The sequence below is a fragment of the Tiliqua scincoides genome, chromosome 3 (assembly GCF_035046505.1).
Source record: "Tiliqua scincoides isolate rTilSci1 chromosome 3, rTilSci1.hap2, whole genome shotgun sequence".
Taxonomy (NCBI): Eukaryota; Metazoa; Chordata; class Lepidosauria; order Squamata; family Scincidae; genus Tiliqua; species Tiliqua scincoides.
In genome coordinates this window covers 78,195,621-78,220,942 of record NC_089823.1, presented here as the reverse complement: position 1 = coordinate 78,220,942, position 25,322 = coordinate 78,195,621, and the positions used below count along the sequence as shown (strand labels likewise).

At 42.2% G+C, this 25,322-nt stretch overlaps 1 protein-coding gene across 1 annotated transcript in view; it reads left to right on the top strand.

Annotated features, from left to right (window-relative positions):
• The first annotated feature begins 4,117 nt into the window (after nucleotides 1-4,117).
• Nucleotides 4,118-25,322, top strand: part of CDKL5 (cyclin dependent kinase like 5) — a 104,397-nt gene continuing 83,192 nt past the window's right edge. Inside the window, exon 1 of the mRNA XM_066620591.1 lies at nucleotides 4,118-4,191. The gene's annotated coding sequence lies outside the window, so the exon portion shown is untranslated. The remainder of the gene's footprint in view (nucleotides 4,192-25,322) is intronic.

Here is a 25,322-nt window from a genome sequence, read left to right as displayed (position 1 = left end):
GCAAGCTTATAGGATTGGGCTCTAAGTCGTCCACAAAAAGGTTTCATTCCCTATCTTCAATTCTGGATTAACAATGTTAATTTAGCATGTAAGTGAGGATCTAATTTATATTTCTGTGCCATCATATTCTACAACTATCTAACCATGGATATTGCTAATGGGATATTCTTCATTTTAGCTTATATAGACCTCAATATTCTCCATATTGGGAGAAGGGCCATTGAAGAAATGTTTAAAATAGACCAAGATGGAATTCCCAATTGTAAAAAATAATCCAATGATTACCAGACATTAGAAATTAACCTTGATAATACAACCTAAAATCAGGAATTCCAAATGGTGCTTCATTAAATCACAGGTGCATCCTCTTCGAATAAATGTTTAAACTGGGTTGTCCAAGTCCAAGGATAAGCCATATATCAGCCTATCAAAAAGTAACCCACACTCACCCATGTCGATCCCCACAGATAGGTCAAGGGCAGGTTTTGAGCCAACAATCATGGAATTTTCTATGACCCTCGGATAAGTCGGGGGTTAAACTTAGGGGGGTGTCTGACTATACTTTTGTCTGATTTTACTCGAGGCCAGATCCTGAAAAATAACCCACCACTAATTGTTACCTAAGAACTGTAGTCTCTAATTTATTAAAAACATAGTAAAAGATCATAAGATACATTTTTATTCTTTTTAAATTCTGGTCTTCATCACCTTTTTGTAAACACTATCAGAGGAAGTGCACTGTAAACAACATACCAGTAAAACAGTGGTTCCCAACCTGGTAGTCATGTACTCCCAGGGACACTCAACAGGACCTTTAGGGGTACTTGAAAAAGAATGGAATAATGGAAAAAAAAGGCAGGTCATGCTCCAGAATGCCTTGCCAGACAGGAATGCCTTGCAAGGACCAGCAAGGCAGGAGGGGAGGTAGCTAGTTGGCTGTGAAAGCCCCACCAATAGTAGTTTTTGGTCATCAATTCATCTATGAACCAGTGATTGAAAACCAGCACAGTAAAAAAGCTGAAACATAATATGGAAAGTGATCAATCACCCAGAATTTCTCAGCACACTTCTGGTGCAAAACAGTGCAAAGGCAGAGTCTTCGTTCTTCAAACAGATAAAAAGAGAAAACACTGATAAATACATGAAGTCTGGGCTTTCATATAGAGGAGATGAGGGCTTGTATTATTAATTACAAACATTTTGCTAATATGAAGGGTACAATTTATGGAAATGGGCTGCCAAGGGATATGCAAGTGAAAAAGGTTGGGAACCACTGCAGGAGAACCATGAATCAAATCCACCTTTAAGGTGTCTGGTGTGTTAAGTCAGAAGCTCTACGTACAACATACAACCCATAACTCATAACTGGGAGTGTGCAATTCAATTAACAGCAGAGAGATGCAGCTGCATATATTTGCAACCCTTTTTACTCAGAAGGAGACCCACTGCTTTCCATGGGTGTTATTCTTAAGTAAGGGTACATTGAATTGTAGCCTGCTTCAGGTGGAAAGGAGGATTCCCATCCTGGTGTTTCAAAAAACAGACCTGCTTTGCAAGCATTTGCAAAGCAGAACCAGGCTTCGGCAGAAGGAAGGAGAATAAAAGGTTAACAAATTGCTTCTAAGGAGCTGTGCTGCCTGCCTGCCCTTGAGAAAGAAACTTTTCAGAGTTGAAAAGGCTTTGCCCTCTGATTGAGATAAGGCAAAGTGAGAATTGGAGCTTGATTACTTGGCAAAAATTTCACCTACTATAGGCGAGTATGGTAATCATCTGTGCCATATCTCTAAGAATTGAAATTCCTAAATATGTAATAAATATGCAAGTTCATAAATTTTATTCTAAATTATATAGTAAAGAAAAGGAACCTTTGGAAGAGGATATGGAAAGGGTCTTTCTCTTGCTCGTTTGGATTGCAAGATCCACCATTGTAAATGCCCAACAGGATTGGGCTGTTATTTCCAGATAAATGTCCAGATAAATGTCCTCTTAGAATTAATTAGGAATTATTTCAAAGAAGCATGTATTTTATTTTATGCAATCTCTATAACCTTGCTTTTCAGTCAATGCTAGAAATACAGTGGGGGTACTTGACTCTGCTATATGGGGGACTTCATGACACCATTCCACCTGATCTGACACTGCCAGGTGTGGCAATGGTTGATGCATCTGTGCATTGGGAACAAGGTGTGGTTGTGCAGTGGCCTGGTCTTTCAAAAACAAACATCAATTGGGCAAGAAGAGTAGGAGGAAGCACATGCAATTGCAGAAGACTCACCCTTGCTACAGGGATAACTACGGGGCTAGCTACTCCTGAGCACCACAGACATCTCTGGTGGTACCTGCATTTGCAAGAGTGGTACTTTGAAAAAGTGGAACTTGCAAAAACAAAACAAAAAGATTAAAAAGTTCTGCTCTAGAAGCAATATTTTTATTGAAACCATTACTCTCAGTTATAAAGCTGGAGTTTGAGTTCAGTTATTTCAAATTTATGTTTTCAACTACTGATCCATATCTGATACCACACAAATTGTTGATGACCAGAAACTAGCAGTTGCTGGGGCTTTCGAAGCCTTCCTTCCTGCCTTGCCAGCCCAGCAAGGCATTATTCTAATACAGATCTGCCTTTTTCTGCCAATATTCAATTCTCCCCTCTCCCCCAATACCCATAAAGGTCCTGGCAAGGACCCCTGGGGGTACATGATCCCAGGTTGGGAACCACTGATGTAGACCACAGTACTGCAATACGTTTGGTAGACTTTCACCCAGCACAACCCTCTTTATAGTTTTAGGACAGTGTTTCTCAACCTCTGCTGTATGGCTTCACACAGTCTACCTATTTGAAGGACCACATTATTCCCAGTTACTTCTGGGTTGGGAGGCCACATGCGACTCAACAAACACTGGTCAGTAAGAGGCTCAGGGTGGACAGGAAGGCAGCATGAAAAAGCTTGCGTTGGAGCCTCCTACTACTGTTTGCTGTGTCATGTTCCTGGTCTTGCTGCCAGGTGGCAGGTGTCCAGGGTTCCTGCGAGTACCACCAGACACCACCTCAAGTACCACCGGTGGTACATTGAGAAACAATGTTTTAGGAAGCATGCATGTTCTTTAGGAAGCATGCATTGTTGTTCTATGGTTTGCCTCCTGCAGTGCCTTTTTAGCAATGCAAGTTTGTACATTAGGAAAGGAAGCAGAATCCACTGCTGAGGAAGATCCTTTATAGAGAGAGCCATACCTTCAGCAAAGAGGCGCAGGATGCTCCCTAAAACACGATTCCCTCTCCTTTCTGAGATTCCAATCCTAGGCATGTCTGCTCAGAAGCAAGCCCCATTCTAGTCAATGGGGCTTCCTCCCAGGAAAGTGTGGCTAGGATGGCAGCCTCAGGGCCCACTGCACTGCCTGTCTACTCAGAAGTAAGTACCATTAGAGTCAATGGGGCTTCTTCCCAGGAAAGTGTGGCTAGGATGGCAGCCTCAGGGCCCACTCCTCTGCCTGTCTACTCAGAAGCAAGCCCCATTCTAGTCAATGTGTCTTATTCCCAGGAAAGCGTGGCCAGGATTGGGCTGAGCCCCCACCTGTTTGTGCCTGTACCACAGAACTCAGCCTCGTCATGACAGCACCAGCTGCCAGGCTGCCTGCGCCTCCCTCGGGAGGGAACAGCCCCCTCCCCCCAGCAGCTGTTACTTCCCAGTCACGACTCCCATCCCCGTAGTCCCCCCTTTCCGGCCAGCCCCAGCCCCAGCCGCCAACAGCGCCTCCTCCCGCTCCATCACACCCTCCTTGGTTGCTCGGGAACTGTAAACTCAACCGAGCCTGAGCGCGCGGTGGGCGGAGCTAAAGCCCCCACTCCGGGCGGGCGGGGTGGAGACCTGCTGGCGGCGGTAATGGCGACGCCCGCCCAGCTCCCACCCCCTATGCCGCAAGGAGGGAATGCCCTCTCCCATTGTTTTCTTTTCGGCAGAGGCGGGGCCTCCCCCTTTCAGAGCCTCCTTCCCATTGGCGGAGGCTCATGTCAGTAACGTTAAAAAAAACCGTAGCGCCCACCCCACCCCGACAACAACACCTCCCCTCAAAGGCTTGCAAGCGGGCAGCGGGTTTGGGTGAGAGCGAAGCGAGGGAGCCAGAAGGCGGCGAGAGCGCGAGGCGGCAGCAGCTGCTCTCAGGGACGGAGCTGAGGGGACGCGAGGCGGATGGGTGAGTAGCGAAGGGGGGGTCACCTGTCGCCCCCTCACACTGCACCCTTCGTTCAGCCGCCTCCCCATAACCGCCCCCTTTGGGAGCCACACACCAGCCGCCCACCATGACACACACACACATACCTTCCCCTCCCATCCACCTCTTCCCATCTGCTCGCCTGGGCTGTTGCTGCCTCCCCCCTCCCACCCCACGCACAAGTGTTCCTTGGTGACACTAGTTGAGGGGGCAGCGTCTCTTGCCTGCATCCTCCTCCCCCCCCCCCGCCGCCTTCAGCATCTCTGCCTTCCATTTCCTGTGTCTCTTTTGGGAGTGGGGCATCTGCTACCTCTTCATCCACAATCCTCATCCTCATCCACCCCCCAGGTTCTGCCTCCCTCAGCATCACCACCTCCTGCAGCAGCACCACCTCAAAGGACTATTCCAGGGCTTTCCAACCCTTTTCATTTCACAGCACTAAAGGCACTAAAATGGGCAAGGCTCACCATTGGGGCAATTGATAAGGCACACCATGCTGTTGGTGGGGGGCTCGCACCAATGGCTTGCCCAGTGGCCCTGCTAACAAACACTCCCCCCCTCCAAACTTCCACGGCACACCTGAAGAACATCCGTGGCACACCGGTGTGCCATGGCAAAGGTTGAACACGGCTGGGCTAATCAGCTGTCGCATCCTGCGTCCTTTTCGTAAGTGATGTTCATAGTCATGGGTGGTGATGGTGAGCACCACGGACACTTTTTTTCCTAGTCATCAGTCTTTTATTTCAGAGCAGGTAGTTGAAGCTGCCAGGGTGTGCTTGATCATTGCTCTGGTTTTGGAAATACAGCAAGAAAAAGATGACACTTTCCTAATTCCTTCATTGTTCCTCATCACCTATTTTGTATGCCACATATATATGTTTTTGAGATTCTTCTCTTCCAAGCCTGTTTCCCCGCCACCATTAGTTAGGTACGAGTAATGATATGTGTGCAGTGGTGCTGCGGACTAATATTCTGCCTCTTTCTTGGGTTTTCCTTGCCTGCTGTATCGGTTATAATTGTGATAATTTGGCCTTGGAAGGTTTTTCTTTAGCTGGATTTTATTCTGGGCCATACTTGATCTCGTACTTGCTCCAGGTGCTTGAATAATAAAGGTTCTATTCATCTTCCTCTGACTCTTCATGGGAGTGTATCTGAACATGCACATGAACATGTGTGTAGGAGGGATGGATGGCATGAATTCTTTCAGATCGTATAGGGGCTTTGATTTTTCTTCATATGCATTTTCTGTGATAAACCTTTTAAAGTGGTACTGGTTATTGCCATGCAGAGATAATGGTGAAATCCTAGGAGCACCCTGGGGTATAGCTCAGTTCTCAATGTCTAATGCAAGATAGACTCTGGGAATCCCCTCATGGTGCCATCACTTGACTTTATTCTGTAGTGCAGTTTTAATGTCCATCACATTGACGTTAAGGGACAGGCAAATTTAGATTTGAAATCATTCTTGAGTAGTCTGTTGTGTTCTTAGTGATTAGAATATGTGGTTTCTGTGTTTGACAGAGCTATTTCTTGTGAAATGGCTGCCTTGTATGCTGTGTATGTGTGCAGCAAGATATGTATGTGCACACTCTGTTGCTTTGAAAATTTCAAAACATCATTGTACTTAGTCAAGTGAAGCCATTATCTTTGCTCTATATCTCAACCAACACAAATGTGATTGAAATGTAATCTCTGTCTTAATCTATTAAAAGCAAAAGTTAAACTGACTTTAAAGCAACCCTGTAATTACATGACAGTCCTACTGCAAATTAAATTTGAAAGCTTGGAATCCTGATCTGCTAGAGGAAAGAGCTGGATGGAATGAAATGTTCAATTTTCACCATTTCTTATGTCTCCTCCCATACCAGATATATTAAACTCTCAGGCCTCCCTTTTCCTACCAGTATATTTGCATTGGCAGCCACTGGCAATCTTCCAAGCTTTTTTCCCAAATGAGGTACTTCAAATGAAACGAAATCTTCAAGTTTTATGTAAACTTATTGGTACGTGGGGGAAAATATAGGCAACCTGAAGGCTTAATTTTTTGCGACTATTTCACTCTTCTCCCCTGTGAACCTTTTTGTCAAGGGCTTGTCTTGGTAGCTACGTTCTCCTGTTGAAGGGAATTTAATTCGTGTGATGAGAAGCTGCCCTGGGTGACCAGAGAGAAAGGAAGAATATAAATCCAGTAAATAAAAAAGACACAGGCATGTCTCCCCCAGAACTGTGAGGGATCTGTTCAGTGCTCTGCACAAATACAGATACTGCGAATATGGGAAATACTATGAAAACAACCCCTGTATCCCTCCCTGAGTACCCCATTACATTACCTTATTTTTGTGTATGTAAGCATGAGTGCATCTTGTGTCACTGAAGAACTGAACTTGCAGGCAACCAGCCTGCATGCTACAGAGAGACTAACAGGAAGCAGGAACTGTCCAGCTTCCTGTTAGTTGCCCTCTAGCATGCAGCCTGGTTGCCTGCATTTTCAGTTCTTCAGTGAAGCAGGAATATTAAGCAGAAAACACCTGTGGTTCCAGCACAGTGACACAAAAGGTTCAGTAATGGGTGCCCACCCACCCAGATCTGCAGATAACTGAATTTGCAGATACTGGATTCACAGATACAGGTGTTCATCTGTACATTATTGTGTGGAAAAAATGTTATCTGTAGGTGTGTGTTTTTCATGGCTTCTAAACTATTCTTGACAGAATGCCATGCTGTCCAGTGCTGTATTGACAGATGGTGCCCTGTTGAAAGACCATGCTTTTCCCTGGTAGGATTATCAGAATTTTGCTAAAATGTTTTGGAGGAAAAAACAAGGCACCAAGTTACCTGCTGTGTGCATCATGAAGATATTTGATTAAATTTTCCATAAGGTTCTTAAAATTGGGACTTTTCTTGTCAAACATTTTTCATTGGAAATGAAAGTCTTGCAGCACAATCCTTTTTTACTCCTAAGTAAGCCTCATTGTAGTTTATTGGACTTACTTCCAGATAAGCATGCATAGAATTGCATCCTTAAAGTGGTAATATTGCTTCTACAAAGCAGATATTGACCTGCAGTGCACATATTGACAACTTGCTTTCCCTATTAATACTGTAGATTAAGTGAAATATAAAATATTTTTAGTGTTTATAAAATAACACTAAAGTGTTCAAAATATCTCCCCATCATCTCAGTCCTTATGGGAGCTCTATATGGAAGGTCAATGTTTTTGTCATCTTAACAAAGATTTTGGTTTGTTTAGTGAGATTTGAATCAAGGATTCTAGGTATGGCACTTACTGCACAATCCTATGTGTGTCTATGCAGAAATAAGCTGCACTAAGCTCAGTGGCACTTACTCACAGGTAAGTGTTGTATATGCAGCCTTGGCTACTACCCTGGCTCTCTCATTTATGGCATTGTCCTATGCATATCTCCTTGGAACCAAGTCTCACTGAACTTTGTGGGATGTTCCCCGGGCGTATTTATAGGACTGCAGTCCTAATTGGGTAGAGGAAGCATTTATTAAATTACCGTATGCTGTGTTTTGGTTTTAGAGCATGTTTGTACTCAAATTCAGCCTTATGGGTGCAGTCTCTTCTCCAGTGTGGCACAGTTTAAATTCCAGTGAGGTCAGTGAGACTGCGTAATTGTTGACTGGATTGCTGATAGTGTTAATATAAATATGTTAATATGTACTTACTATTCACAGTACGTATTTTAATTACTAATGTAGAAGCATCTGTGAATGACTTACTTGCAAATGTCTTCAGACTATGTGCTTGTTCCAGAGATACTGTGGCTCTCTGATGTAGGACTTATTTTCTTGTTGTGTAGTAATCTGATTTTGCTACCATAATGTTTTTTCAGTATACTTGGATCTTCAGACAAATAACCCTCTTTAAAGGATGGAGCACAAGTTGTCTTATAACATGAAAAATTAAACTAAGATGTGCATTTCTGGGCAAGTACACTAAGTCTTGTCCTTTCATGTGTGTTTAGTAATTTTGAAATGTGTGAAATACTTTGATGAATCTGGCAGAGATTATTTTAATTTTGTTGCTTGCTTCAAGTAAGAAGTAATTATGCTTGTAGTAATTGTTTAAGGGCTGTTTATATTAAGTGATGAAGTATCTTATGTTCTGTATATTCATCTTCAATATCCAAAATTACTTGTGGCCATCCCACAACCAGAGTACTTAAATTTCCGTCTTTCCAATATTTAGGCCAGGGATTCTTAACCATGGGTATCCATACTATTTGGTAGTATGGGAATCAAATGATGGAGATATGGGACTCAATCTCTGAACAATTAAAAAATTGCTGTTGGATAAGATCAGTAATTTTTAAACTTTTCATTTCCTGGCACACTGAGAAGGTATTAAAACTGTCAAGGTACATCATCAGTTTTTTGACAGTTGACAAGGCACACCACACTACTGGTGGAGGGCTCACATCCCCCAATGATCTCCCAAATTCCCATGGCACACTTGCAGACCATTTGCAGCACACTGGTTAAAAATTGCTGGATTAGATCAGGAGTGTCCAAAGTTTTCAGCAGGAGTGCCACATCATCTCTGACACAGTGTCGGAGGCCGGGGGGGGGGGGAAGAATGGATTTACATTTAAAATTCAAATAAGTTTACATAAATTAATATACTAGAGGGGGAACTTATTTGAATGACTGAAGGTCTAGGCTCAAGGCCTATAAAAGGTCTTGCACAAAGCAAGGGTGGCCTTTTCTTTGCCACCGCTACTGCATCACAGAGGTGAAACAGCAAGCTGTGGAGGGAGCCCTCATCCCACAGCTAATGTGAGAGGTCAAACAGTCACCCTCATGGTGAGAACAGTTGCGCTCCAGTGTGGGCTCCAGCAAGTTTCTGGAGGGCCAGAGGCTCATTGGAGGCTGGGGGTCTCCCTGAGGGCCAAAAGTGGCCCCAGGGCTGGGGTTTGGGCACCCATGGATTAGATGATTAACTACCACAATTATCAACATGAGTTGAGATGTTCTGTTCAACCAGTGGCATTTCTGGGGGAGGGGCCAAAACACTAAGTTTTTTCAGGTGTGTGAATGCCTGTGTAAAGTGGTCTCTCTGCCTTCAGAGCCATTTGCAGCTGTGAAAGCTAAGTGGAGGAGATACCTCTGCTTTGCTTTTGCAGCAGTGAAAGTCTCTGAAGGTGAGGAGGATGGGCTGCTTTACACAGTCATTCAGGCTCCTGAAAAACTTATGTGTTCCTAGATGGGTGGGGCAGAACACTATGTTCCTAGCTACCCATATGTAAAATAAAACCAATCTATTGACATCTTTTGAAGTCATACTGCTATCTAATAGGACTGGTGATGATGATTTTGACAGTCTGTTAGAGGACATATGGGGACATATTGGGCAATCCATTGGGGATCTGTAATCTTAAAGCGGTTAAGAATCCCTGGTTTCTGTAATACTGCACTAGTGTGGAAGCTATAGTAGTACTGAAATATTTAAATTGTTAAAATGAAATATCTGAAATTGTTTCAGAGGTAGCATTACAGTCATGTGTGTTTCTATACTTGGAGTAGCTTTTGAATTATGTTTTTCGGGAATAGCTTATGTTTAGATGTGCAGAAGTTCCATTTGGTTCAGTACAGTACTGCCTTATTTGATTTACCTATTTGTGTTATTTAAGCTATACAGTAATTCTTGATTCCCTTTCAACTTAAATGTATTTAATTTGAATGAATATTGCAGAATCTGTTGTTCAGTTCAAGTCTAAAAAGTTTACTATTAAATTTAAAGTTAATGGCTTATTTTATTCATTTTAAGATCAATGCCACTGTTCCTTTATTGTTGTGGTACAAAAACATGCACATTTTTGTCTTACAAATCATCACTAGTCGTGTGCATCTTGATCCTGAACATTACCTAAAAGTGTCACTGTAGTCAGTGTAGTTTACTTCTAAGAATTGTGTGTAGGATGGCAGTCTGTCTTTAAGAAATGTTGATTAGTCTGCAGTCTTATACTCTCCTGGGAAGAAGCCCTATTGAACACAGTGGAATTTACTTCTGTGTAAACATGCATATGACCATGCTGTTAGTAAAGTGATTCAACCTAAAATGATGCTTTAACTTCTACAAATTGGCATGACTCTTGGGAAGAGCTTATGGGTTTGAGTTAGTGTGTTAGCATTTCTCTTGGTTGACAAATGGTGTTGAAATCTTCCAGCAACACAGTGTGACTATTAGTTATTTCTATTAATGCATGGACAAAGACTAGGCAGCTGGGTGGGTAGGCGGGATGAGAAGGCAGCAGAAAAATGCAGAACAGTCTAGCTTAATGAAAATGCTATATGTACACTTTTTAAAGACAAAATGTCTGAGCTGACCTCCAGCCATTTATAGTAGATGCACCTTTGATAGTAATCCATTGTGGAACTATACATGGATTGTTACTAAGGAGCATCTTAATGTGTTGGTCTCCAAACATAGACATTTTCTCCTTGTTAGGTAGGTAGCTGTTCTATGAACTTGCTCGTTAAATACAGTGATGCCTTGCAAGATGAGTGCCTCGCGCAACGAAAAACTCGCAAGACGAAAGTGTTTTGTAATTTTTTTTGGTGACTCGCAAGACGAATTTTTCTATGGCCGTGCTTCGCAAGATGAATTTTTTTGCATTTTTTTTGTTTTGGTTTGTTTTAAATCGCACAACCGTTAATACCCAGGATGCATTGAAGTTTTGTGCTTGAAATTTTTGAAATCCTCTGTACAGTATGTATGCCTTTAAAGAGCACTTAAACACTTTGTAAACCAAATTTGACTTTGTTCTGACTTTTTTTGCCCATAGGAACACATTAATTAAATTTCAATGCATTTCTATGGGAAACTGCGCTTCGCAAGATGAAATTTTTGCAATACGAATGACTCGTGGAACAAATTAATTTCATCTTGCGAGGCATCACTGTGCTGTAATATTTGGAGACCTTCTCTAACTGCTGGGAGCTTGAGTAGTTACAGAAAATAGTTGTCTTTCATAGTGAAATTATTTGGAATGCTGTCTCCATAGGTACTGTAAATACTTGTGTATAAGTCAAAATTGACCCTGAAACCACGGGTTGACTTATACATGGGTTAGTGTGGTTGAAAAAAGCGAAGAACTGCTTGGGGAGATGAACCAGGCTGAAAAGCAGGATGCAGGGTGGTGAGTGTAAAAAGCCTCTTTACTCACCAATAATTCTGAGACAGCAATAGGAAGCAAACAAAAGGGAGCCATTTCTCCTTCTGCAAACTGGATGGAAGAGAGGTAAAGGCACTTATGGGAATTGTAATCTTTATGAGAGCTTCTGCGATAGTGGTACTGTACTGTATTCCTCACAGAGGCTATATCTTCCTTCTGTTGGACAGGAAGGAGAAATGGCTCCCCCCCTTGGCTTTCTGTTGCTTCATCAGAACAATTACTGGTATGTCATTTTCAAAGAATTGCATACACCCCTAAGTTTTACCTTCAGCTTATCCAAGAATCATAGCAAATTTTTTTGTCTTAAATTTGCCTTCTACTTATCCATGAGATAGACTTGTACTTGAGTGTATATAGCATGTTATACTACCGTCATTGCAAACTTGGTCTTATTCGTGTATACTTTTAATGGTTCTAAAAAAGTTGTAATTTTAAAATCTGATTTCATTTTCTTATTCGGATTCTGATTTTTTTGTACCGTGTTTAAGGGTATCACTAAAGATACTTTGGTTGGTTGATGTAAATTTGGATGTGAATCAGTACTACATTGTAATGTTGTACAAAATTTATCACTATATTTCAGGTTTTACCTTGGGAGAAGGTGAATTATTATAACAACCTTGTGATGTAGTCTGCTATAATATTTCTGTATTACAGATTTGGGGGTGATTATAACTATCCTGTATGATGATCTTGATGTCTTTCACAGGGAGTTGGTAACTATGTAAATATTGGAAGCTATAAACTCTTTGAGTTGGCACCTACTCGATCTTTTTCGGTATAGTAACATTTCTACAGGCTTCCTACAATTCCCACAAGATCTTGTAACATTGTACAGGATCATCCCTACCCTGCCCTGCAGCTGATTTCCTGCAGGTTTATGGAAGACAAGAGTGTCCAGTCAGTTCCATTCCCAGAGATAGATAGAGAAGCAGGGGAATTGTCTCCTGGGTGGGGAGGAAGGAGAGAGGCTGCTTCCCTCTCTTGTTCTCACTATGTCTCTGGAGATACGTGGCTTCTTGGCTTTGCAGCCCCAGGGGGTGTGTTGGAAAGGGTCAGGAGAGGAAGAACCAGAGTAAGAGGTTCTTACTTACTTTTCAAAGCAGGAAAAAACTATGTCCCTGGCAGTTGGTAAAGAAACATAAATGGTTTTCATGCCTGTCACCCTTTGCCTAGAGCAGTGTTTCTCAAACTGTGGGTCAGGACCCACTAGGTGAGTCTTGAGCTGATTTCTGGTGGGTCCCCATTCATTTCAATATTTTATTTTTAATATATTAGACTTGATTGTACCCTGTGTATGACTGAGTTGGGGAAATGTTACAGCTCTGTATGTTTAGCAGGCTGCTCTGTAAATTTTGAACAATGACGGCTTACTCCTGGGTAAGTGTGGGTAGGATTGCAGCCTAGGATTGTTAAAAATTTTCTTGCTTGATGTCACTTCTGGTCATGACATCACTTCTGGTGTGTCTTGACAGGTTCTCATTCTAAAAGGTGGGTCCCGGTGCTAAAGGTTTGAGAACCACTGGCCTAGAATGCATGTACATCTGTGCTAGCAGCACCACATCAATTCCAGTGAAGCTTGTTGAGGTAAAAAGTTGCGAAAGGAGTTAAGCGCAGTTCTAGCTATATAATTGAATCACTTAACATTGAAGCCGTAATTCTACAATTTTTGTTTGTAAGCTATTTTGAAGGCGTTTTGGCTGAAGAAAAGAATATAAATATCTTTAAATTAATGTGTAATGAGGTGAATGGATCACTCTGCTATGGGTTTAAAAGAACACTGGAAGTATCTGTCTCTTTTATAAATGCTAAGAGAAGTATTATATTTAGTGAACATTAGAATATAGAGGTATCACTAGAGTACTTTATTCATCATGTATTCTCTTGAAATTGTGATGCTTATTTGTCTTTGAAAAGGATATTACTAAAAACATACTAGTACAAACACACCCACAAACTACATAATTTCAAATCTGTGTCTTTACCATCTACATGTTCCTATATGAAAGTGACTTCATAGGAATTTTATAATACAGTATTTGGCTCTTATCTGGGCTGTTTCTTAAAACAGTTTCCCAGGAACCTGGGAAATGGTGACCAGAACCTGCAAGACTACTTCAGTCTTATTTATCTTATGAATATCTTTGTTCCTATTTTTGTAGATTAGTTTTAACTTAGCATGCTGTCTTTGTAATCATGCACCTTGGTCTTCATAAACAATGTATTCATCTTTAAATTAGCCTTTGTTCCTGGTTTTGTTGTGTACTGCAAATGTCAAGAGTCCGTACAAAGAACTCTTGTTGAACGCATTGAATAGCATTTTTTTGTCTCTGCCTTCAGTATTGTCAGTGACTCCTAACATTGTTCTCACAAACAGCTTTCTTCTGAGCTGATCATCTAGCTCAGTAGTTCTCAAACTTTTTAGCACCAGGATCCACTGTTTAAAATGACACTATTGGGTCCTACCTAGCTTTATGAGACTTTAAAAAAGGTGATCCCAAACAATATTTATTTAGAAGTAATATTTTATGTAGGTGCAAAAAAACTTGATCCATTTCTTGTAAAGAGGCAGCCCTAATTAATAGGCTCAAGGCTTGAGGGGCCTAGTTATGTGACCTGTTCCAGCTACCTGTCATTGACAGTCTTGGGGGGGAAATGCATACCAGAAAAGATGCTCAAATATTTCTCCCTATATTTACACAAGCTTGCAAACAGCAGGCGCTGAGCTATCTGATTTTTGAGTAGCCTCAGGGCTTGAGGCAATTAGTTATCTGATGCTTCTATCACCCATGTCTTCATTGAGGCTCTGTGGGACCCACTAGAAATCAGGTCACGACCCACCATATGTGACCCACAGTTTGAGAAAGCTCAATACTGTGCTTGAAGGTGGTAGGGAACAGCATCATGATTGCAGATGGCACATGTCATGTAGGACAATCTTTGAAATGCTGAAATCTTCTTAGACACTGGTCCAAAAGTGCTTTTGAACCAATTGCTTTTTTAATTTTTAGTTTAACTTAGAATGTATTTTTTAAATGTCATCTCATGTCGTGAGAATGGATGATGGCCGGATCCCAAAAGATCTCCTCTATGGAGAACTCGTGCAAGGAAAGCACCCTACAGGTAGACCACAGCTGCGATACAAGGACATCTGCAAGAGGGATCTGAAGGCCTTAGGAGTGGACCTCAACAAGTCGGAAACCCTGGCCTCTAAGCGGCCCGCTTGGAGGCAGGCTGTGCAACATGGCCTTTCCCAGTTTGAAGAGACACTTGGCCAACAGTCTGAGGCTAAGAGGCAAAGAAGGAAGGCCCATAGCCAGGGAGACAGGCCAGGGACAGACTGCACTTGCTCCCAGTGTGGAAGGGATTGTCACTCCCGAATTGGCCTTTTCAGCCACACTAGACGCTGTTCCAGAACCACCTTTCAGAGCGCGATACCATAGTCTTTCGAGACTGAAGGTTGCCAACTAATAGCTTGGTACTTTGTTTTTAGGTAGAGTTAATAGATGTATTGTGCTCACTGATTTTACAGCAGTCTGAAAGTGTAAATGTGCTCTACTATCATTAATCTCTTAGGCGTTATACTAGACTTCCTGTACAAAATGAGTTATTCTGGCTTAGTGTCTGGAAAATTCTGTTTTTTCTTCTTGGTATGGGATTGTAATATAAAGAATTGTATTTTTATAAAGTCCAGTATCTGTTTTGGTTTTCTGGTTTATTTTGGCCTTTTAAATTTAAAAGCTGACCTCATCTACTTGAGCAGACTTGTAGGCAGCTCTGCTTTTGGTGGGTGGAATTGAGGATAATGAAATGTGAATGACAGAGGAGAGTGTAAAAGGAATATTACTGCTATCCCCTACCAACTGAGTAAAGAAGCATTTTTTAAGTGGTCCTCCCTCTTAAATTTGGCAGGAAGAGAACAGCTATCTCTATTTACCTCAGCCTAACATCTTTTCTAATGGCAAATTGTTTCTTCTGCTGCTTTTTAGACTGTGAGGCCTTTTGGGACAGCGTACCATTTGTTTTGTAAGCTGCTTTGACCTTTATTGTAACAGTTTATTGTAATGCTTTTGTAACGATATACAGGTTGAGCCTCATTATTCCTCATTATTCAATTTAAATCAATTTAAAATCAATTTAAAAATTTAAATCAATTTAATCAATTTAAAATTTAATTTAATCAATAATTATTATTATTAATTATTAATAATTATTAAATAATAATGATAATAATAATAATAAAAATAGAATCAATTTAAAAAACAAAGTTTCTTTGCTCTGGTGATTTAAAAATGGCCTTGCTGACCTTTGTGAGTCATTAAGAAGACAATCTATCTGTCAGTCTTCTTCCAAGCCCTTACAAAGGCATTTTGCTCAGCCCTTCACCAAAGAGATCACCTTTCTTTCAAGCTTAGGGGGAAGGGAGGGGTCCACTGGAGAGAGGATTGATGGATTGACAGCCAGCTGCCCCCCCTCATTAAGGAGGCTATTGTTAAAGAACTGTTCATTTTTTAAACTGATTTTAAAGGGATGCATTTTTCCCCTTCTCCAGGGATCAGCACATTCCTTATTTGCAGGGGCCATTCCTGTTGAGTCAAATCCATGTATAAAAAATCTGTATAAATAGGCTGGACCTGTATAAATATTCTCAATGATACTCCATAGTTGGCAACCTTCAGTCTCGAAAGACTATGGTATCACGTTCTGAATGGTGGTTCTGGAACAGTGTCTAGTGTGGCTGAAAAGGCCAATTCAGGAGTGACAATCCCTTCCACACTGGGAGCAAGTGCAGTCTGTCCCTGGTCTGTCTCCCTGGCTATGGACCTTCCTTCTTTGCCTCAGTTTGTTGGCCAAGTGTCTCTTCAAACTGGGAAAGGCCATACTGCATAGCCTGCCTCCAAGCGGGCTACTCAGAGGCCAGGGTTTCCCACTTGTTGAGGTCCACTCCTAAGGCCTTCAGATCCCTCTTGCAGATGTCCTTGTATTGCAGCTGTGGTCTACCTGTAGGGCGCTTTCCTTGCACAAGTTCTCCATAGAGATCCTTTGAGATCCGGCCATCATCCATTCTTAGGACATGACCGAGCCAACGCAGGCGTCTCTGTTTCAGCAGTGCATGCATGCTAGGGATTCCAGCTTGTACCAGGACTGTGTTTGGAACTTTGTCCTGCCAGGTGATGCTAGCAAATGCTTGTGTCAAAATGGGGAGGAATTTCCCCTGGATTGGTTGTGGCAGGGAATCTTCTTTTATAAAGTATTTAGAAACATTTTTTCACAGTAAGTAGGCAAATTTATAGGAGTTTGTATTCATGATATGAGAACCAAAATAGAATCCCTTAAAACTGGGTTACTGGGCACAGAATGGTACATGTTGTTGAGTTTTCCAAATTCTACTCTGGGTCTCACACAAAGCGATTGTGAAACTCATTGCTATGCTTAAATCTAGTGGATCTAGAGATGATACAAAAAGATAAAATTATAGGGAGGAAAAATTATCCTCTTATTTCTGAAAATATTTCAAACAGTTCATATTAGAAAAGTGAATGTTTTCATCTTAGAATTTATCAAAATTTGTTTAGATTATAGGTATAAAAATCAAGAACATAGAAGTTTTATTTTAAACAACTGTTATAGTAACTGGTGATACTGAATAATGTGCAGCAGTGATTCTCAAACTGGGTTGGGACCCACTAGATGGGTCACAAGCCAATTTCAGGTGGGTCCCCATTCATTTCAATATTTTATTTTTAATATTTTAGACTTGATGCTACCATGGTATGTGACTGCATTTGGGGAAATGTTATAGACCTGTACTTTTAATAAGCTACTATGTACAGGTTGAGTCTCATTATTTGGGAGGGTTCTATTCCAAGAACTTACATGGATGGCAAAAAACAATCAGTTTAAAAAACAAAGTTTCTTTGCTCTGGTGATTTAAAAACAGCCTTGATGACCTTTGTAATGCACACAGACAGTTGGTTTTTCTCCAGGAGCTTAGGCTTTATTAGAAGGCATCAATCCCTCCCTTCACCAGGAGCCCTGGCAAGGGGCAAAGAATAGAGAAGGTGATAATTGCTGCTATTTAGCCTTCTTTCACATGCTAGGGGGCAGGGAGGAGTGAAGCCTGTAGAGAGAATGATTAATGGATTGTTAGCTGACTGTTAGCATTATTAAATGTTAGCATTATTAAATGACTGTTTTCCTTTAATTCAAAGGGCCCTTCTCATCAAGTTTGAGATAGAAAAATCTGTGGATACTTAGGTTATACCTGTAATCACTTGCATGACTGTCTCTGCATCAGGAAAAAGCTGTTTTTTAAACTGTGATATTAAAGGGGTGCATTTTTCCCCTTCTCCAGGGATCGGCACATTCCTTCTCATTTGCGGGGGCCATTTGTGTTGAGTCAAACGTGTATAAAAAAATCCATGTATAACAAGGCTGGGCCTGTATATTCTTAACAATGATGGTCAATGGGACTTATTCCTGGGAAAACTTGGGTAGGATTACAGCCTGGAATAGTTAAAAATGTTCCTGCTTGATGTCACTTCTGTTCATGACATCACTTCCGGTGGGTCCGGACAGATTCTTACTCTAAAAGGTGAGTCCTGGTGCTAAATGTGTGAGAACCACTGATGTAGACTTACATTGGATGTTAAAGTACAATTTCAAATCTACACATTTTTTTCTTTCCTGCTCCTGTTTCCATTACTATAAACCAGCAGTTGCCAAAGTCCTACTTGGATTTTGGGACTGCAAGTGAGTATTTGGGGGGTGGGGGATGTACCCACTACACTGCAGTGATTGCTGCACTTTGAGGACCCTGGGGTTTTTCTCCCTTATGTGGGGGGTCCCTCTGGCTTTGGGGAGAATCCAGGGGCCCTTCAGCCCCTACCGCAGGCCTTCCTGGTGCTAAAAATTGCTGTTTGGGGATTGGAATGCGCTTCTGGTTCTTGCACAAAAACTGGTAGTGTGCTCTGATCTCTAAACAGCAATTTTTAGCATTAGGGACACCTGTGGAAAAGGCTGAGGGCCTCCTGGACCCTCTTCAAGGCCAGTGGGATCCCTTGGGGAAAGAAGGGGAAATACACTGGGTCTCTGCAGCGCTGCAATTGCTGTTGGGGCACCCATTACTGGGCCACTCCCTTTAAGGGGGAATGGTCCAGTTTTGTTTCCCAATGGTGGATCGTGACAAACAGTTAAACTGGAACATCTTACTGGTTAAGGTGTTCTAGAAGAAACTTTGTATTGGCAGTCCTGTAAAAACCTGTTGATAATTTGCCTGTAAGAACTGTTGTATGCAGGGTTTGAAGATAGTGTACAGTAAGCAACCAGGAACAGATATTAATTTAATTTGCCTCTGTGTATGTGCATGAATACTAGGCAAAATCACCCTCTTAAAATAAGGAACACTATGAATGGAAGGTACATTCTTGTGATAGAAGGACCCCTTCAGTGAGAAGGATGTGACCTTTGTTCATAAATGGAGCTCCTGATGGTAGAAGCAGTAGCTGGGATGCTGCCCATAATTTTGCAACAGTAATGGTCCTCGCGCCATGGCACCTCGGGGCACAGGTCCACTACATGGTGCCCTCCTGCATTATGCTCTCCCTAAGGGATACTTACCCAGGTGTAACAGAGTGTCATGTGATGCTCTGCAGCTTCGCCTTCACAGGCAGGCAGGATGGCATGAGATGGTAGAGGTGGGTGCGGTGCCTGGGGCTTCTGCCTGCTGTACCCCCTCCAGGCCTGCCACTGTTTTGCAGTAGTAAAAATATGACCTTTTAATACTACTGATCATGGTATATTGTATTGGCAACCTTCAGTCTCGAAAGACTATGGTATCGCGCTCTGAAAGGTGGTTCTGGCACAGCGTCTAGTGTGGCTAAAAAGGCCAATTCAGGAGTGACAATCCCTTCCACACTGGGAGCAAGTGCAGTCTGTCCCTGGCCTGTCTCCCTGGCTATGGGCCTTCCTTCTTTGCCTCTTAGCCTCAGACTTTTGGCAAAGTGTCTCTTCAAACTGGGAAAGGCCATGCTGCACAGCCTGCCTCCAAGCGGGCCGCTCAGAGGCCAGGGTTTTCCACTTGTTGAGGTCCATCCCTAAGGCCTTCAGATCCCTCTTGCAGATGTCCTTGTATCATGGTATAACCACTCACAATAGTTAACTTCAGAACCATCCACACCTGCACAATTCTGGGCTTGGACTTCACTGGAATCTGGCAAAAGCCTAGGAAAACAGCCAACCCTCCCCACACACACACAGCAGCTTCTGCTCCTTGTGGTATGACAAGACTCTATAATCAGCACCATTGCTAAAAGGTCCTACCAGTCCACTTGCCATGTTGTTCCAGCTCCAACATCTCAGCTTGCTGGCAAGAAAATGGTATATATAGTACATACTTGTATGCAAATATTCCAAAATATGAAGCATTTCCAGTCCAACGCATTTCAGATAAGGGATAGTCAGCTTGTATAAACTTTTAAAATAAGAGCTCCTTTCAAAGACTCCATTGTGATAACACAGACAATTAGCAACTGAGTTTTTCTGCTGGGCCTTGAGACATACAGCAAGGATACAAACAACAATGTTCTTTGTGAAACAAGCAGCTTCTGGTACAAAAGTAGAGGTTTGCTAATGGAGAGTTCAGTGAGTACTGAACTGTATATATCCAATGGGGTGAAGGTCGTTGCCAACACTGCTCATTCCTAGGCATGTTGTGTTCTTACTCGTGTTATGTGTGCACATACACACAATTTGGCTTAGTTTGAGTTAAGAGGATTAAGAATACCTTTAGAACAAGAGATCAAATTCAGCAGTGTCTGACAATGTTGGGATCATTGACACAGGTGAGCGGTGTGTTTTGCCAGATTCCTGTTCCAAGCTTTGCCTATAAAACTTATGCCCACTTTAGTTAGTTCTCCTTTTCCCAACAATGGCCTTAGTTCTGCACTGCAGGACCCTACCACCAGGGTAGCTCACCTGTTCAACCCACAGAGGTCCTCCTTCCTGCCCTCTCCCAGTAACTACTCCGGCCACTGCAGCAACAACTTGTTCTCAGCAGCTCTTGAGCTTGGCAGCCACACACCAGTTTCCAGTATATCCTGCAGTCTCTGTTCCTTTGGTCAGTTTGCCAGCCTCCTTTCTGCTCTCTCCAGCCTCCTTCCTTCTACTACCCACACCCTCCAGATGCTGTTTTTATCCCTTGAGCCTCCAAGTGGCTGCAGCTGTGCTGCGCATTCACTGCAACGTAAGGCCCTGGTGTTAACCCAATGCTTTCCAGACCTGTTAGAGCAAGGAGCCACTAACACCACACCCTATCTCCTTGAGGGATCTTGTGCACTTCCATTACACGGGCCCTCCAGATTAGGCTACCAGTAACTACATGACTGAGCTTTTCAAAAGAAGAGTTGGTTAAAGAATACAGGTCCAACCTTGTTCTACATGGATTTTTTATACACAGATTTGACTCAACACAAATGGCCCCTGCAAATGAGAAGGAATGTGCTGATCCCTGGAGAAGGGGAAATGTGAAGGCTTTCACCAGGGAAGTGCCACCAAAATGGAGGGGATCTCTATGGGGAAGAGATTCTCAAACACACAGCAGGATGGGCACCTTGGCAAATGGCAAGATGAAAAATATGCTCAGCAGCATGGACCCAAGAAAAGTGACCTAAAATGGAGAAGGTTTCTTCTGAGAAATAAGCTTCAACACATGCAGCATGGACACGTCTGGAACATTTGGAAGTGTCAGAGTTCTGCTTCCAGAGCAGGAGCAGTTATAGGATGTTGCCCAAAGGAAATAAAGGCATTTTTGGGACCACAAAGGAGTTTGAAACTTCTCTTTGGGTATACAGCACAGATTTCCTGGACTTGATTGGGTTTGTCTGTGTTCTTCCATGAGCATACAAAGACTTGATTCTATCCCAATCAGAAGTTCATGAGAGACAAAAGACATAGCAGGGTGTGTGTTGCACATAGACTCTGGTTGTTAATGGAAGAGACTTCTTGGCATAGTAATCTGAAAAGATTGTCCAGGTGGTCTGGCCACTGGACAACTTGAAATTTAACTTATTATGCAGCAGAATTTGTGCTTGCTGCAGAATTCTATCAGGATGGGGCAAGACTATGGAGGAAAGGAGTCACATTGATGCCCCGCAGCTCTACAGCTTTCTTTTCAGTGGCCCTTAATTTGCATTACCTCCCATAAGAGTTCAGTCTGACCTCACCCCTTGCAAGTGAAATCCTATCTAGCTCTCAGGAATCCTAGTCAGAGACCAAAATGGAGTTAGGTTGGACTGCACACATGTTGGGGGGGGGGATGTTTATAACAGGATGTGTGTGAATTTTTAAAGGGCCAAAATATTCATTTTAGAACTCTTGAGTCACTAACTGGTCACCTGGGGGCACTTTCCAGCTACCAATGAAGACCAAGCAAAATGCTAATAACAAGCCTGGATAAGCAATCTCATTGAAAATCAGCAGGAGTGATGCTGTTTTCTTGGGAAGAGGCAAAAGACAAGTCTATCTTGTCTTCCTTAGCCCTTGGCCCAACTAACTGTTGTCCTATAAAGGTTTTCTATAATAAAACCCAATAAATGTGTCATTTTAACCTCCTTGTGCCCCAATTTATGTACACAATCTGATGCTGTCTGAGTGAATTTCTTTAAGAGGATAAAATAAGTCATTTAAGGAAGAATTCTCAGTCTAGAATATATTTTTTAGGATTTCACACTTACTCTGAACAAAAATAGAATATACAGAGTTTAAATGACTATGAAAGTTATTCTCTTTTAAAAAGTAGTTGATGGCTACCTTCCTGTGCTCAAGGGGGTATAGAACAAGTGCAAAAAAAATTTAATAAAGGCAAGACAATATAATGAATGAAAATCAAAAGGATAGGTCCAACAGAACAAGTATAGTAGCTGAGGCGGCAATCCTATCCCTGCTTTGCTAGGAGTAAATCTCATTGAATACAGTGGGACTTACTTCTGAGTAGACATGCACAGGATTGGGCTGTAAGTGAATGAAGAGCCAAATTCATGTTGCGCTCTCTCAGGAAGGCCAGTAAAGAAAGGAAATTGCAGACCATGGGGAGGCCATTTCAAGGCTGGGGGAAAATTGATGTCCAGGTGGCCTGTTGATGGCCTGTTTTACACTGCAATTAATCTTGTTTCATTAGGGGTTAACACCTAATACACTCCTTGAGAAGCAGATTGAAGCTGGCATGGTAGTGGAAGGGGGCAAGCTATAAAATGCACTCTAAGTTGCATAGGGCTTAAAGGTAAACACCAGCACCTTGAATTGAATCCAAAAGCAAATTGGTGGATCCAAAAGCAAACAGCTGGAATAAAATCAGCAGAACAGGTCTTTGCATCCATTAAGACATTGGTTCTCAAACTTATTTTAACTGGTGGCTCCTTTCCTACTGAGCCATTGGCTGTGGCTCTCCATTAGGACTACAAGCCTATATATTGGGTGGTTTGCAAGGATTCCACAGCTCTCCCTGGGGAGATCTGGCTCACAGTTTGGGAATCATTGTATTAAGGTATACGCTAGTGGTTCTCACACTATTAGTACTGGGACCCACTTTTTAGAATGAGAATCTGTTGGGACCCACCAGAAGTGATGTCATGAGCGGAAATGACATAATCAAGCAGGAACATTTTTAACACTCCTAGGCTGCAATCCTACCCACATTTACCCAGGAGTAAATCCCATTGACTATAATCGTTAAAAGCATATACATAGTAGTTAAAAAGTACAGATTTGTAACATTTCCCCAAACGCAGTCACATACTGTGGGAGCATCAAGTCTAATATATTAAAAATGAAATATTGAAATGAGTGGGGACCCACCTGAAATTGGCTCACAACTCACCTAGTGGCTCCTGACCCACAGTTTGAGAAACGCTGGTATATGCAGTAACAGTACTGTGCACTAGCTGAAGCTTCTGAGTTATCTTCAAAGGCAGCCTAATATGAAACTCATTACACTAATCAAATTTGGAATTTACAAGAACATGGGTTGTTATTGCAAGACCCAAGCCAATTGGGGTGGAAGCTGTGCAGGAGATGAAACTGATAAAATGTGCTCCTTACTATTGCAGTAAACTGCTTATGAAAAAACACAGAAGAACAGCAAAGGATTAGAAATGGAATACATTTCCCAGGCTCTGAAAGAGTTTCGTTGGCGTAATTGGAAGTCCATTGAACTAGGACTGTCTTCCCTTTCCAAGGACCAATGAGATCTTATTTGCACTTCAGCATGTGCAAAATGTTTATTCCCCCCCCCCCCAATTTACTCTGGTCTGATGCTTCAACTGCTATGTGAATAACTGACAGCACAATCCTATGTATGTATACTATGTATGCATACACAATCCTATGTATGTGTCATACATACAATCCTATGTATATGACAGTTCCATTGTGTTGAGTTGGGTTTACTCCCAGTAAAGTGTGCATAGGATTGCAGCTTGAGTTTGATGCATAGTTTTTTGCACTAATAGGAAGAAGTTAAGAGTTTATATGGACATTTGTGTCTTTCAAGGGTGCAAAAAAAATCTGCAGTTGACAGTCATAATTGGCTGAGCATTCTCATAGTGTTCTTGTAGGCTAATTCACAGTATACTTTCTTTAGCTTATCACCCTTCTACTCAGGGTGATAAGAAGTGGCCTGAATTCCTGTTATGCAAACCTCAAGGCAGAAATTTGCTTTGATTCCCAGGTTGTGATTGTCAAAGGACAATTCACAGGGCATTCTGAAATCATTTGTGTTTGCATTGCAATGAGCATTTGCTCCTGAGGGAGCTCCTAGCTGTGTGTAGGTTTAAGGAGGGAAGAAAGTTTACCTGAAGAATCCTGTTTGCTTAGAGGTGATTCAAAGGGTTTGACTCTTATCTGTGCAACCAGTAGCATCCCTTCCTTCAACACTTGTTCCTGTGACTAAGGATTACCTCTTCCCTGTCTGCATTTCTTGAAGCTACATAAAGAGTCCTGTCTCCACACCCTACCGCTGTGGATCACACAGTGTGTTTAAATTCAGGAAATGTGGAGTCCCCTTGCACCACATGTGCTTTGAAACTCCTTTTTTACATCAGGAGGTGCCAAACTCTGGCCTGTGGGTTGGATCTGTTTTCCTTGCAAACTCCTCCCCCAAATGAACGGAGCTTACCATGGCTGGACAGCCTGCTGTTGTTGCCTCCAATCTGTTGTCTTTAATCTCCCCTAAAGTTTGACTGCCCAGCTGCTTCCACATTCTACCACTTGAAGCTCTGTGCCCAGATGGCTGGGTGGCACAAACTGTGGCGCAGTAGTCCTGACTTTGGGGTTAGCTGATTTATGCCAACAACTAGGAATCCTTAGAAGCCTGTTTCATACTGGCCTTGTCCACATGGTCCAGTTTGATTTCTGTGTTTGTCTAGTTTATTGGGGGTGGTGGTCCCTTTCAAACCCAAAGTTTTCATACTGTATGTATGGTAATACTGTCAGGTCTGGCTCAGTTGGTAGAGCTGCCGCCTTGTATGCCTGAAGATCTGAGGCTGCCAGTTCAAAACAACCGGAAGCACCCGAGAACTGACGACACGCTGATATACTGATGAGCTGACCCTCGGTGGCAGAGAGGAGTTGCTGTCAAGTGGAGCATGGGAGGCGAAGGGCCAGAGAGAGGCCAGACCAGGAAGGAGTCCAGCTGGAATGAGGAGTTCTATGAAAGACTAGAACTATTCAATTGTAAAAATCCCTACAGGGGTTTAGAACAACCTGCCTATGTAAACTGCCTTGGATTAAAAGTCTGAGAAGAAATTTGACAACCAAAGAAAGGCGGTATATAAATACCTGTATAAATAAATAAAAATAGATAATACTATTCTCTCTGGTTTTTGTTTTCAAACATTAGTTTGTACTGAACAAATACT